Genomic DNA, 14,538 nt, shown 5'->3' on the forward strand with positions numbered 1-14,538 from the left:
ATGCAGTGTGTAGTCCCGGACACTGCAGGGTCTACTCCTTTCTCTTTGGCTTCCAGGTAGATCTAGAGGGCACCTGGTGGAAGCAAGCACTGTTTAAAAAGAACTTTCTGTTTTTTCCTTCTTAGAGATGTTAAGGTATTTTCACAAATCCTAGTCTTAGAATCCTAAATTTCATTTTTGTCAATTATTCAGATTTTTCTGAAATTTCTAAAGAATCTTTGTTTTTTTCTGATTTCAAACATAATGTATCTTGTGTAATCTTCTGGATAGCCATCTCTCAGAAATAACCACCTTAACAGTTTAGTGTATACAGTTGTCCCTCAATATCCATGGGGGTTTAGTGCCGGGACCCCTCAGATACCAAAATCTGCCCACGCTCCCTTATATAAAATGATGTACTACTTGCATATAACCTACATCTTCTCATCTACTTTAAATCATTTCTAGATTACTTACAACACCTCATACGATGTAAATGCTATGTAAATAGTTGCTGGTGCTCAGCAAATTCAAGTTTTGCTTTTTGGAACTTTCTAGAATTTTGGGGGGAATATTTTCGATCCGAGGTTGGCTGAATCCGTGGATTCGCAACCTGTGGATGTGGAGGGCTGTGTACTGCTAGACTTCTTCTATACACATGTCTGTCTTGTCTGTTGCGCGCACACTCTCTTTCTCTCTCTGTGTGTATAAAAATTTTTTTCTCTCGATGGGACTGTTGTTCTACAACTTGTTTTTCCTACTAAATAACATGAGAGTTCTTTCCTCGTCAGTACCTATACATAGATCTTGTTCTTTTTAAAGGCTGCATAGAACTTGTCTATGGATATATGATTCCATATTGATGGATATTTGGGTTGTTTCTAACTTTTTAGACAAAATATATAATGCTATAATTCTTTCAACAGCCAGTAAACAACTGTTTATGACTCTTCTTCTCTGCAGCAGGCGCTGGAATGAACAGGGAGGGTGGACGGTGTGCAGGAGCCTCGGCCGGCTGCCAGCTGCAACAAGCCCCCTCTTCACCAGCTGGTGCACGGCCACCAACTGTCCTGGTCCGCCATTTGTGGGACTCGCCTCTCTAAGGAGACCCACCTTACAGTCATGTCCTAGCAGGTGGTGGTGTAACAGTAGGGGCAGCAGTGTAGAGTCAGGATGGAGGTGGTGGCCACACGCCTGACATCTGGGAAACATTGGCAACGACCTGGTGCAGGCAGGCCCTGCCCCTTCCAGGTGTGACTCGGACCATTTAGTGTGCCTAGGACTGGCTTTCCAACCAAACCATGAGGAAAGGGATAAGAAATGGCTACTACTGGGATTAACCAAGATGGCGGAGTAGAAGGACGTGCTGTCACTCCCTCTTGCGAGAGCACCAGAATCACAACTGGCTGCTGGACAGTCATTGACAGGAAGACCTTGGACTTCACCAAGGAGGATACCCCACGTCCAAGGACAGAGGAGAAGCCACAGTGAGATGGTAGGAGGGGCGCAATCAGAGTAAAATCAAATCCCATAACTGCTGGGTGGGTGACTCACAGACTGGCGAACACTTATACCACAGAAATCCACCCACTGGAGTGAAGGTTCTGAGCCCCACGTCAGGCTTCCCAACCTGGGGGTCCGGCTACGGGAGGAGGAATTCCTAGAGAATCAGACTTTGAAGCCTAGTGGGAATTGATTGCAGGACTTCAACAGGACTGGGGGAAACAGAGACCCCACTCTTGGAGGGCACACACAAAGTAATGTGTGCATCGGGACCCAGGGGAAGGAGCAGTGACCCTGGGGGAGACTGAACCAGACCTACCTGCTGGTGTTGGGGGGGTCTCCTGCAGAGGCGGGTGGTGGCTGTGTTTCACCGTGGGGATAAGGACACTGGCAGCAGAGGTTCTGGGAAGTTCTTCTTGGCGTGAGCCCTCCCAGAGTCTGCCATTAACCCCACCAAAGAGCACGGGTAGGCTCCAGTGTTGGGTTGCCTCAGGCAAAACAACCAACAGGGAGGGAACCCAGCCCCACCCATCAACAGTCAAGTGGATTAAGGTTTTACTGAGCTCTGACCGCCACAGCAACAGGGAGGGAACCCAGCCCCACCCATCAACAGTCAAGTGGATTAAGGTTTTACTGAGCTCTGACCGCCACAGCAACAGTCAGCTCTACCCACCACCAGAGCCTCCCATCAAGCCTCTTAGATAGCCTCAGCCACCAGAGGGCAGACAGCAGAAGCAAGAAAAACTACAATCCTGCAGCCTGTGGACCAAAAACCACAGTTACAGAAAGATAGAGAAGATGAAAAGGCAGAGGGCTATGTACCAGATGAAGGAACAAGAAAAAACCCCAGAAAAACAACTAAATGAAGTGGAGATAGGCAACCTTCCAGAAAAAGAATTCAGAATAATGATAGTGAAGATGATCCAGGACCTCGGAATAAGAATGGAGGCAAAGATTGAGAAGATGCAAGAAATGATTAACAAAGACCTAGAAGAATTAAAGAACAAACAAACAGAGATGACCAATACAATAACTGAAATGAAAACTACACTAGAAGGAATCAATAGCAGAATAACTGAGGCAGAAGAACGGATAAGTGACCTGGAAGACAGAATGGTGGAATTCACTGCTGCGGAACAGACTAAAGAAAAAAGAATGAAAAGAAATGAAGACAGCCTAAGAGACCTCTGGGACAACATTAAACGCAACAACATTCGCATTATAGGGGTCCCAGAAGGAGAAGAGAGAGAGAAAGGACCAGAGAAAATATTTGAAGAGATTATAGTCGAAAACTTCCCTAACATGGGAAAGGAAATAGCCACCCAAGTCCAGGAAGCGCAGAGAGTCCCATACAGAATAAACCCAAGGAGAAACACGCCGAGACACATAGTAATCAAAGTGGCAAAAATTAAAGACAACCCGGCAAGGATCTCATTTAGATTTGATGGAGAAATCAAAAGCTTTACAGACAAGCAAAAGCTAAGAGAATTCAGCACCACCAAACCAGCTCTACAACAAATGCTAAAGGAACTTCTCTAAGTGGGAAACACAAGAGAAGAAAAGGACCTACAAAAACAAACCCAAAACAATTAAGAAAATGGTCATAGGAACATACATATCGATAATTACCTTAAACGTGAATGGATTAAATGTCCCAACCAAAAGACATAGACTGGCTGAATGGATACAAAAACAAGACCCGAATATATGCTGTCTACAAGAGACCCACTTTAGACCTAGGGACACATACAGACTGAAAGTGAGGGGATGGAAAAAGATATTCCATGCAAATGGAAATCAAAAGAAAGCTGGAGTAGCTATACTCATATCAGATAAAATAGACTTTAAAATAAAGAATGTTACAAGAGACAAGGAAGGACACTACATAATGATCAAGGGATCAATCCAAGAAGAAGATATAACAATTATAAATATATATGCACCCAACATAGGAGCACCTCAATACATAAGGCAACTGCTAACAGCTATAAAAGAGGAAATCGACAGTAACACAGTAATTAGTGGGGGACTTTAACACCTCACTTACACCAATGGACAGATCATCCAAAATGAAAATAAATAAGGAAACAGAAGCTTTAAATGACACAATAGACCAGATAGATTTAATTGATATATATAGGACACTCCATCCAAAAACAGCAGATTACACGTTCTTCTCAAGTGCGCACGGAACATTCTCCAGGATAGATCACATCTTGGGTCACAAATCAAGCCTCAGTAAATTTAAGAAAATTGAAATCATATCAAGCATCTTTTCTGACCACAATGCTATGAGATTAGAAATGAATTACAGGGAAAAAAACGTAAAAAAGACAAACACATGGAGGCTAAACAATACGTTACTAAATAACCAAGAGATCACTGAAGAAATCAAAGAGGAAATAAAAAAATACCTAGAGACAAATGACAATGAAAACACGACGACCCAAAACCTATGGGATGCAGCGAAAGCGGTTCTAAGAGGGAAGTTTACAGCTATACAAGCCTACCTAAAGAAACAAGAAAAATCTCAAGTAAACAATCTAACCTTACACCTAAAGAAACTAGAGAAAGAAGAACAAACAAAACCCAAAGTTAGCAGAAGGAAAGAAATCATAAAGATCAGAGCAGAAATAAATGAAATAGAAACAAAGAAAACAATAGCAAAGATCAATAAAACTAAAAGTTGGTTCTTTGAGAAGATAAACAAAATTGATAAGCCATTAGCCAGACTCATCAAGAAAAAGAGGGAGAGGACTCAAATCAATAAAATCAGAAATGAAAAAGGAGAAGTTACAAGAGACACCGCAGAAATACAAAGCATCCTAAGAGACTACTACAAGCAACTTTATGCCAATAAAATGGACAACCTGGAAGAAATGGACAAATTCTTAGAAAGGTATAACCTTCCAAGACTGAACCAGGAAGAAACAGAAAATATGAACAGACCAATCACAAGTAATGAAATTGAAACTGTGATTAAAAATCTTCCAACAAACAAAAGTCCAGGACCAGATGGCTTCACAGGTAAATTCTATCAAACATTTAGTGAAGAGCTAACACCCATCCTTCTCAAACTCTTCCAAAAAGTTGCAGAGGAAGGAACACTCCCAAACTCATTCTATGAGGCCACCATCACCCTGATACCAAAACCAGACAAAGACACTACAAAAAAAGAAAATTACAGACCAATATCACTGATGAATATAGATGCAAAAATCCTCAACAAAATACTAGCAAACAGAATCCAACAACACATTAAAAGGATCATACACCACGATCAAGTGGGATTTATCCCAGGGATGCAAGGATTCTTCAATATATGCAAATCAATCAATGTGATACACCATATTAACAAATTGAAGAATAAAAACCATATGATCATCTCAATAGATGCAGAAAAAGCTTTTGACAAAATTCAACACCCATTTATGACAAAAACTCTCCAGAAAGTGGGCATAGAGGGAACCTACCTCAACATAATAAAGGCCATATATGACAAACCCACAGCAAACATCATTCTCAATGGTGAAAAACTGAAAGCATTTCCTCTAAGATCAGGAATGAGACAAGGATGTCCACTCTCACCACTATTACTCAACATAGTTCTGGAAGTCCTAGCCACGGCAATCAGAGAAGAAAAAGAAATAAAAGGAATACAAATTGGAAAAGAAGAAGTAAAACTGTCACTGTTTGCAGATGACATGATACTATACATAGAGAATCCTAAAACTGCCACCAGAAAACTGCTAGAGCTAATTAATGAATATGGTAAAGTTGCAGGATACAAAATTAATGCACAGAAATCTCTTGCATTCCTATACACTAATGATGAAAAATCTGAAAGAGAAATTAAGGAAACACTCCCATTTACCATTGCAACAAAAAGAATAAAATACCTAGGAATAAACCTACCTAAGGAGACAAAAGACCTATATGCAGAAAACTATAAGACACTGATGAAAGAAATTAAAGATGATAACAACAGGTGGAGAGATATACCATGTTCTTGGATTGGAAGAATCAACATTGTGAAAATGAGTATACTACCCAAAGCAATCTACAGATTCAATGCAATCCCTATCAAATTACCAATGGCATTTTTTACGGAGCTAGAACAAATCATCTTAAAATTTGTATGGAGACACAAAAGACCCCGAATAGCCAAAGCAGTCTTGAGGGAAAAAAATGGAGCTGGAGGAATCAGACTCCCTGACTTCAGACTATACTACAAAGCTACAGTAATCAAGACAATATGGTACTGGCACAAAAACAGAAACATAGATCAATGGAACAAGATAGAAAGCCCAGAGATTAACCCACGCACCTATGGTCAACTAATCTATGACAAAGGAGGCAAAGATATACAATGGAGAAAAGACAGTCTCTTCAGTAAGTGGTGCTGGGAAAACTGGACAGCTACATGTAAAAGAATGAAATTAGAATACTCCCTAACACCATACACAAAAATAAACTCAAAATGGATTAGAGACCTAAATATAAGACTGGACACTATAAAACTCTTAGAGGAAAACATAGGAAGAACACTCTTTGACATAAATCACAGCAAGATCTTTTTTGATCCACCTCCTAGAGTAATGGAAATAAAAACAAAAATAAACAAATGGGACCTAATGAAACTTCAAAGCTTTTGCACAGCAAAGGAAACCATAAACAAGACGAAAAGACAACCCTCAGAATGGGAGAAAATATTTGCAAACGAATCAACGGACAAAGGATTAATCTCCAAAATATATAAACAGCTCATTCAGCTCAATATTAAAGAAACAAACACCCCAATCCAAAAATGGGCAGAAGACCTAAACAGACATTTCTCCAAAGAAGACATACAGACGGCCATGAAGCACATGAAAAGATGCTCAACATCACTAATTATTAGAGAAATGCAAATCAAAACTACAATGAGGTATCACCTCACTCCTGTTAGAATGGGCATCATCAGAAAATCTACAAACAACAAATGCTGGAGAGGATGTGGAGAAAAGGGAACCCTCTTGCACTGTTGGTGGGAATGTAAATTGATACAGCCACTATGGAGAACAATATGGAGGTTCCTTAAAAAACTAAAAATAGAATTACCATATGACCCAGCAATCCCACTACTGGGCATATACCCAGAGAAAACCGTAATTCAAAAAGACACATGCACCCGAATGTTCATTGCAGCACTATTTACAATAGCCAGGTCATGGAAGCAACCTAAATGCCCATCAACAGACGAATGGATAAAGAAGTTGTGGTACATATATACAATGGAATATTACTCAGCCATAAAAAGGAATGAAATTGAGTCATTTGTTGAGACGTGGATGGATCTAAAGACTGCCATACGGAGTGAAGTAAGTCAGAAAGAGAAAAACAAATATCGTATATTAATGCATGTATGTGGAACCTAGAAAAATGGTACAGATGAGCCAGTTTGCAGGGCAGAAGTTGAGACACAGATGTAGAGAATGGACATATGGACACCAAGGGGGGAAAACTGCGGTGGGGTGGGGATGGTGGTGTGCTGAATTGGACGATTGGGATTGACATGTATACACTGATGTGTATAAAATTGATGCCTCATAAGAACCTGCAGTATAAAAAAACAAACAACTAATACTAAACTTTCATTGGGTTATTTGTATGGAAATATGTTAATATAAATGTTTCAGACATTACATGAAATTTCTAAAAATCTTATATTTGTATGTGTATGGAAATATGTATGGAAATATGTTAATATAAATGTTTCAGACATTACATGAAATTTCTAAAAATCTTATATGTTCTGGTATAATGTTATAAGTAATAATCCTAGTTATTACTTTAAAATATATCTCAGAAATAACTAATTTTCTTGTCAACTGCATTATTATGAACTTTCATCAAAACTTTAACCGTGGTCATTTTTAAGTCTTTTGTCATTTACATACAGTTCTGGGTGTACTCTGATGATTTTGCAAATATGTTCCTATAAAAGGGTTTCATCTTCAAGAAATTCATGGAAAAGACTCTGACAAGTACAGGTTTCTGGTAACTGACTACTGCTGAACTGAATGAATAAGCATTTTCAGAACTCTAATGAAAAACTGATGAACTCATAAAAGTGCTAACAAAAGATCAAGATGAAAAAAAAAATTAATTACATGGGACTGAGTGAACTGATGAGGATGAGTATAATTTTTGTGACTTTCTGTCTGAATTAAAAAAAAAAAAAATCCCACAAGGACGCAGAGGCAAAGAATATACAAATCAATTTTCACTGCAAAGTAAAGGAGCTGTTACAGTGGAGGATTACTGGACTGAATGTCAATATTATGACATAGTATGAGTGTGTTTCATGTTTGGTAATTGCAATCATTGTTGCTTTTGTTGTGGTCATCCATGTACAATGCTTGGTGTCAGTCTATTTATCTCTTGTAAAAATAAAATACAGTGTGTTTGTGTGTGGAAAAAAAAAAAAAAAAAAAAGAAATGGCTACTGCTCCTACAGTGGGGTGAGCTCAAGGCCGGCCAACTTCCTCCTTCACCCAGTAAGAACTGGATTTAGCAATACAAACATTTCCTAAATCTGGGACTGCTATTAGCCTCATAATGAAACAGGAACCACTGTATACAGAAATAGCTATGAAGAGATTACAGAGCCTTGCAGTCCCAGACTTTTGGCCATGTGCTAATGACTGAAAAAAGGAATTCCATTTGTGTTTTCTTTAAGTTTACCAAAATAGTGAGTCTTCCTCACACTCCTACGTGTCATCTGCCAAAGGCATTCCACCACCACCAGCGTCAACCTGAGCCACGGGCTCACCTCCTCAGGGCCCCAGGCACTGCCTTCCAAAGAGGTGAGGAGTGGTCAGAAGGCTTCCTTACAAGACTGTAGCTTTTTAAAAGGCGTTGTGAATTAAAGATAATTTGTCTGCCACCATCTTAGAAAAGGGAAGCGACAGAGAGAGAAAAGGTTAGGAGATGCCGTGCTGGACTACAGCGAAGTAGAAGATAAAACAAGGCATGGGGAGGAAGACTTGACTGAAATTCCTGGAGATGACAAAGTCTACCTACTTTCTTTTCTGATCTCTAACAACCCACCTCCATCACTACCACATATATTTTGCCCTTCTGAGGGGGTAAAGTCATGATATGCCAAATTCTAGAGAGTAAAGAAAATAATCCTCATGTTCTCTCCTCTTCCATCCCAATTAAGCTTATTCTGTGTTCTCTCTGAGCTCTTAGCAGAGTTTATTCCCTCTTGTCAGTGCTGAAGGTATTCACCATCTACGCACCCCATCTGGTGTCCCCAAGGTGCCACCTTGAACTGTACATTTGCTTCCTCCAACTTTTCCCCAGACCCATGGTTCTCAAACACTAGAGGGCAGGAGGGTCACCGAGGAGACTGTGATTTTAGCAGGCCAGCTGAGGCACTGTTACCAAGCGCCATGCCACATATTGTAAAACACTGTCCTAGACTTAGACTGTAAGTTCCTAAGGGCAGCAATCCTATCATTCATTCCTGCAGCACTGACTAAGGGCCAGCACGTGCCGGGTACTCAGTAAGTGCTTGTAGATTAACTGACTGTTACACATTTATCAGGCAAACTCAGGGCTTACCATGGTCTGGTACATAGTAAGTACTCAGATAGTCCTCGTTTTGCTTAACACATTTCCCCATTTCTGGATGCCTAACCTTGCTGCTGGCTTGTACAAAGGAACCACTTCCTTGTACTCAAAACAGAAGGTTCCACAGATCTCTCTCCACAGTCTCCAGATTCCAGAACTCCCAAACTGTATCCAGGCCCAAGGTTCCACCTCTGACAACACAGCACACTATGAATGTCTGGAATGTCTGGAAAACCATCCTGTTTAAAACACTGAAGATTCAGTGTAGTAAACATTCCTGTAAACATTCTGTTTAACTCCTAAGAAATCCGAGAAAGTCCGAGGAGCTAAAAATGAAGAGAGCAGTACACCCAGAAAGGGAAGTGGTGCTCCCATCAGGGGCTGCTCTGGGGACATGCGCCAGTGTCAGGAGCCTGGAGAACTCGGGGAACAGGAGGCAAGGTTTCCAGCCAGTGCCAGGTGGAACCAGAACTGATAAGTCTGCCTAAAGCTGGGCCCCCTGGACAGCTACGTACACTCAGCAAAAAGCAAGATAGGAACAAAAATCTATCCACTGGTGAAGAGAGCCTACGTGGCAACTTGCCTGTCTCAGGTTCAGCTCAGGATGGAAAATGTTTGCCCTTGGCCTGCAAGCCTCACGCAGGTTCGGAGTTTGAAGTTATACTACCTGCAAGGCCAAAAGACCCCAGGTCTAGTAATAAAAGTCCTTTCATGTTGGTAACATGCTTCCTGGTACCTGGCAGAATCTTCTCAGGAGGAAGACCCTCCCAACCCAGGCCCACAGGAGATCTACAAATCAAGATCAGCCACATATGAGCTCACAATTTAAAAAAATTTTTTTCCCAACACAGAAACAGCTCATCATCATAAGTGAGAGACAGAAAACAGAAGAATTAGGCTTCCAAGGATATCAGATGTTTATCAGATGAAGAAAAATATGCATGCTGGAAATCTTTACAGAAATAAAAGAGGGTGAGGGGTCAAAAGCAGCAAAACTGATTAAGTAGCTTTGAAAAACAAAACAAATAGAATTTCTAGAAATTAAAAAAAAAAAAATCAGGGGACTTCCCTGGTGGTGCAGTGGATAAGACTCTGCACTCCCAATGCAGGGGGGCCCTGGTTCGATCCCTGGTCAGGGAACTAGATCCCACATGCATGCTGCAACTAAGGAGCCCGCATGCCACAACTAAGGAGCCCATGTCCTGCAACTAAGGAGCCCACGTGCTGCAACTAAGACCCAGCACAACCAAAGAAAAAAAAAATCAATGGATGAGTTAAACGGAATCCAAGAGAGAATTTGTGAACTGGAAGACAAAGATGAAGAAATTATTCAGGATGCAACACAGAGAGATGGAGATGGAAAAGATGAGTGAGTGAGGAAGAGCACAGAAGGGAGAACAAGTTGGTCTAACACACATCTAACCTGAGTTCTAGACAGAAAGAACAGAGAGAATGAGGGGAAATTTCAACAAGGCAATGGCTGAGAGCTTTCTGCAACTGAAAGGAAAGAAGTGCAAGAGAATCCCAAACAAGGAAAATAAAACTAAATCCACACCTAGAGACAGCAGAGTGAAACCACAGAAAATTAAAGACAAGGAAAAACCAGTCAAAAGAAGAGAAAAAGTCCTAAATGGGAATGACAAACAACTTCTCAGTAATAACAGTGGAATCAAACCAATCATCTCTTCAAAGGTCTGAGAGAAAATACCTGTCATCCTGGAATGATAAAGGACTAGTAAAACCACCTTTCAAGAATGAGTATGAAATAAGGATGTTTTGGGATAAAAATACCAAGAGCAGAGAGCACTTGTGGCCAAGAGACCCTCACTACAGAATATACTTTTGGAAGATATAAAATCATTCCAGAATAAAAGGTCTGAAAGCTGGCAAGAACAGTGAGAGAAGATTCAGGTAAATGTGCACGAATATCTGCAAATGTTGACTATATACAACAACAATGCTGATTTGGGGTTAAATAAATAGAATAAACTCTATCTAGTCCTTATTATTCCAAACAGTCAAGTGCCATGCATCAGGGCAAAGTACCAGGAGCACAAAGGTGCCAGGTGCACGGGGGACCTCCAGCATCATGGTTTGGAGTGAACAGATACTTTCTTGGATAACTGTACCGTGTTTGGCACAAAGGAAGGACTCAGTATCTATTTGCTGAAAGAATGAATAAGTGCTGCACACCGCTGCCTGTGTCGATTACAGGTGAACGACACACCAGCCTTGCATTAAAGATATGCCCCCCTACAGATGAACACATTAAGTCAATTTGCTTTCCACCAACATCAGCGTATTTAGCTGGTTCATAAGTGGGAGGTACAGTTTTATTCCATACAGACCTTAAAGTACAAGACTAGTAATGCTCAATTTAAAAAAAATAAAAGATACAAAAGAAAAAGACCTCTCAGTCTTTGGGGTACAATTTACTCATGTAAATGACCCAAATTGCTCTTTTGACCCAACATAAATATGACCCACAAAAACGTGCTCAAAATTTTTACTACAAAAAATGCAGGGTCTGCATATCGATGTTCACATACAAAGCTAAGTGAACAGTCTCTATAAATTCACAGATGAGCTAAGATTGTAAAAAACGATGAGAAAGACAGTTGGGGAGGGAAGGAGAGCTAGTGAGAAAAGAGTAAATCATACAAAAAACAGCCAATAAAAAAATAAAAAAGCAGTTAATATACATGAATAATGGATGTCTGATTTAAAAGCAGTTTACTCTGATATGATGTAATTTTTGACAATCAGCCAGAGAGACTATTTTGTAAGTCCTTGCCAGAGATAAGTCAGCGCAAGAGGCTTGGTAACGCAGCGTATCTGTGAACATGTGGAAAATGACTTTCACCACCATCCCAAAGGTGACTCTGCTGGCAAACAAAAACTTGCCTCTCAGGTGCTTTTAGCAGCAGCAAACAGCAAGATGCAGAGCCGAAGAAATGGACCCCTGACATGAGCACAGCTCCCTGAAACACAGCAGCCCCTCAACAGTTTCCATGACATGCTTCTGGCACAGTCCACCCTCAGACGCGGCACAAAGGGAGAAGCAGCCTGGGCTGCTTTCATATTTAAGTTTTAATGAGAGTGACAAGCCCACGAGGCCAGGATATTTCAGGGATGGGACGGTGTTGCTGAGCCTCGCCAGGCACCGGGTAGGCAGGCCCGTGTGCACTCCCCACCACCACGTGCCAATGCACCTGCAACCCCTGCTGTTCCAGGACTGGACTCTGCCCGGGAAGGCACTGCCAATCACTGCAGACTGTGCCAAACATGGGGCTTTGTGATGTGGGCAGATGTCTACAAAGGACCAGAGCGAGGCCAAACCAACACCTATTGTGACCTAAGCCTGAAAAGAACCCACAGAGCAAGAGTGCACTTGGGTGAAAATGCAGGCCAATATGATCCAATCTCTCTCTCCCCCCACATCCATAGGTGCTGGAAATAATAAAGGAAGGTAGTGACCAGAATATGGTTCTCTGCTTTGCTTCAGGGATCTCTTTAGACAGTCTCTGTCCTAGTTCTAGAAGAAGGATGAGAGGTACGACTAACAAAGAACGGGTTGATGGGGTACATAAAATGAATAGGAAACGTTCACTGTCAGAGCATTTAGGGCAATGAAGAGATTATAATTATTATGCAAATATATAACTCAAAGCTGAAAATCCTCACATACTCCTTTCAGGTTCCCAACAGGCCTCATCATAATAAAGAGCACGGACAGTTTCGGAGCACTTCACAAATAGTAACTACATGTAACTAACCAAAGTCCCCATGGGAAAGAAAGTTATCATTAAATCTATGTTATATAGGGAGGAAAACTGAGGCTGCAAACTATGAAATGAATTCTTCAAAATGAAAGACAACCTGGACATGATTTTTTAAATGGGAAGATTGCAAGTGAGAGCTGGTCGTGTAACAACACTCGTGAGCCTGTAGACTTCACAGTGTATACACAATTCAGGATATTACGGTGCTTGCGTGTCAGTTTGCAACCGGCCTGGCAACTTCTCATTTGGCCCCAAGTTAGACTGGACAAAGCCTTCGAAGTGGGTAGACAGGCAGAATGTGGCTACAATCAGATCACCGAGACAAATGACAGCTGATGCAGGAGCGTGAAAAATTGCAGTGAACTACTGGGGCCTTTGGTGTAGGGCACAGTCCACCCCAGTCCCCTTCACACACTGAAGGGCATAACAACCTTTCACTATATGGTACTACGTGGCACACGACAGTGCCGGCACAAACGTGATCAGCAGCGTCTTGCACACGAAGAACACTGTAAATATCAGCTGTTAATAATCATCATGATATTCCTTGCACACAAATCCTTTCAGAATATCATTCCATCTGATTCTCACAACCAGCAAAGGAAGACAAGCACTACCGTACACGTTTTATGCATAAAGAAACTGAGGCTTAAAATAATTTAAATAACTTGCCCCAAATTACACAGGTAACAACAGCAGCTGAGGATGCACTAGGCAGAGCCCAGCTGATCTCATTTCTAGGTCAGTGTCTGCCACCTTTTGACAAGCCTTTTCCTGAGTCCTGGCAAAAATGGTTAGTAATGCCTAATACTTATAGTGTCCTCTTACGTGCAAAACACTGCGACTATGCGCTCTCTCACCTGATGCCCACCATGCCATACAGTGGCTATCATGATTTTACTCCCTTTATACGTGAGGAAGCAGAGGTGTAGAGAGGCCAAATCACTTGCACAGAAATGAAGGTTTGGAGCCAGAATTTGCAGCCGGGCGGGTGGGCCTCCAACCACCCCAGGACGCTCAAAGCACGGCTCTGGGCTAGCAGCGTCGGCGGCACTGGGCAAAACAGACCCTCAGGCCCCAACCCAGACTCACTGAGTCAGAGGCCTTCGGGGGTGGAGGCCCAAGATCTGTAGTTTTCTGATACTCCCTGGCGCCTGAGAACCCCTGCACTACACCGACACTGACTGCCTCCCAAGCCAAGAAAGAATCGGAAACATCAAAGCAGTGGTACTCGGCTCTAAATGCTCACTTGCTGCCTCCCAGCTGACAGCAATCTGGTTAAGACTAGCGCTGGGCAGTAACAGTGAGGCAATGTGAGATGCAGACCCTGTGTACTGTAAGCGTGAGGGAAGGGAGGTGTTCACTGAGAGCCGGAACAGTTGGGAAGGCTGCTTCTGATAAGTGGGACCCTGGATGGACCTTTCCTGAAAGGACATGGAGAGACAGGAGGGGAAGAGGGAATGCTGTTGCTAGCCCGGAATAAACATGGCATATTCTGGACTGCACAGGCTCCTTTTGGAGGCGCAGGGTGGAGGGTGGGAGGCTGACTCTCCAGGGTCTGGAAGGCCAGGCAGAAGGTGCGCACCAGCGAGTCACCCACAGTCCTCGGCACGCAGCCACTGCTCCGACAAAATCGGAAAGGGACCATGAGGAG

The 14,538-nt window shown here is 42.0% G+C and overlaps 2 protein-coding genes across 5 annotated transcripts in view; one reads left to right on the forward strand and one right to left on the reverse strand.

Moving 5' to 3' along the window:
* Positions 1–2,272, forward strand: part of TESC (tescalcin) — a 95,789-nt gene extending 93,517 nt beyond the window's left edge. For all 4 annotated transcript variants that reach the window (XM_059895551.1, XM_059895546.1, XM_059895547.1 and 1 more), the window contains one exon: positions 943–2,272. The gene's annotated coding sequence lies outside the window, so the exon portion shown is untranslated. The remainder of the gene's footprint in view (positions 1–942) is intronic.
* The window catches only part of FBXW8 (F-box and WD repeat domain containing 8), a 124,250-nt gene that overhangs the window by 22,620 nt on the left and 87,092 nt on the right, over positions 1–14,538 (reverse strand). The window lies entirely within an intron of this gene.

This window comes from Balaenoptera ricei, chromosome 14 (assembly GCF_028023285.1).
Source record: "Balaenoptera ricei isolate mBalRic1 chromosome 14, mBalRic1.hap2, whole genome shotgun sequence".
Taxonomy (NCBI): domain Eukaryota; kingdom Metazoa; phylum Chordata; class Mammalia; order Artiodactyla; family Balaenopteridae; genus Balaenoptera; species Balaenoptera ricei.